This window comes from Elephantulus edwardii, unplaced genomic scaffold, assembly GCF_000299155.1.
Source record: "Elephantulus edwardii isolate Elephantulus edwardi_28Jun2011 unplaced genomic scaffold, EleEdw1.0 scaffold00017, whole genome shotgun sequence".
NCBI classification, from domain to species: Eukaryota; Metazoa; Chordata; class Mammalia; order Macroscelidea; family Macroscelididae; genus Elephantulus; species Elephantulus edwardii.
Window position 1 is genome coordinate 13,483,941 of NW_006399767.1, and position 1,462 is coordinate 13,485,402.

The window sequence follows — 1,462 nt, forward strand, 5'->3', positions numbered from 1 at the left end:
AGAAGTAGCTCTTTGTCCTGAGGACTCACTGGGTGGGTTTGAACCCCCAGCCTTCCTACTAACAGTCAAACACTGCGCCACCAGTGCAATACATACATCCATGTATATCAGAGCTTGTTAACTGAGATTAATGCCAGTAGCTGGAACTACAGCAAGAATGAATGAATTACTGACAAAGCTGTTGTTGTTGCCGTCGAGTCGCTTGCAACTCATAGTGACCCTATGTACAACAGCCCTAAACTCTGCTCTGTCCTGTGCCAATCGCACTGTCTCTGACACTCCCATCCCAATTATCCCAGTCACTGAATCAATCCACCTCATAGAGGGCCTTCTTCTCCTGCACTAGTAGAAAGAGTTGTTGTGGTTGTTAGGTGCCATTGAGTATGCTTCATAGCGACCCTATGAACAAAAGATCTGAACTGTTATATCCTGCGCCATCCTTACACTCCCTAACACAGAAGAGCCCACTGGCCGTTTCGAGTCGAAGCTATGGCTAAACACCATCCAGATTTGATTTTTTTGCCACAAGCAGGCTGATGTGGCCATTGGGAGATTGTGTGAAAAATGTGATGGCAAATGTGTAATGTGTGTCTCCTATGTGCACCCCTGCACCCTGGTGCACATGTGTGTTGAATGTAATTGCAGCTCTTACCGGTTGAGCTGTGTGATTTGTGGAGGCCCTGGAGTCTCTCTGATGCCTATTATTGTAAGGAATGCACCATCCAGGAGGAAGATCAAGATGGTTGCCCAAAGATTGTCTATTTGGGGAGTTCCAAGACTGATCTCTTCTATGAACACAAGAAATACAGTTTCAAAAAGAGGTGATTTGTACACCCATGTTTATTGCGGCTTTGTTCACAATAGCAAGGAGTTGGAAACAACCTAAGTGCCCATTAACAAATGAATGGATAGAGAAGCTGTGGCATATTCACACAATGGAATACTAAGCTGCATTGAAAAACAAGGAACTCATGCAATATTATTCAAAATGGGTGACCGTGGAGGATAGTATGCTGAGTGAAATATCTCCGTCACAAAGGAACAAATACTGCATAGTGCCACTGCTGTAAAACAGGACTGACACTGGAGTTGGGCGGGGACTGAGAAAGATGGGATAAATAATGTATACTGCATTGAAACAGATGAGGGAGAAAACTGTTTAAAAGGGATATGTGATTAGGTATTATTGTCATGACAGGAGTCCAGAACGAAGGCTGCATAATGGAGTGGACACAGGGGGAGGGACTGTAGAACAATGGGGAACTTTTCTTTTCCTTTTCAAAGAGAAGAGTGTACTGAGGGGAGGGGTGGGCAGGGAGAAAAGTGCAATAATGAATGGAAATCCAAAGTCTCTATAAATTTTGACACTTCACCAAAGAAGACATTCAGATGGCCAACAAGCACATGAAGAAATGGTCAAAATCCCTAGCTCTAAGAGAAAATCAATTCAAAACAACTATGA

General features: G+C 43.6%; 1 pseudogene; it reads left to right on the top strand.

The window, feature by feature from the left end:
* Positions 1–489: 489 nt before the first annotated feature.
* On the top strand, positions 490–825 carry LOC102870064 (annotated as a pseudogene).
* Positions 826–1,462: the final 637 nt, after the last annotated feature.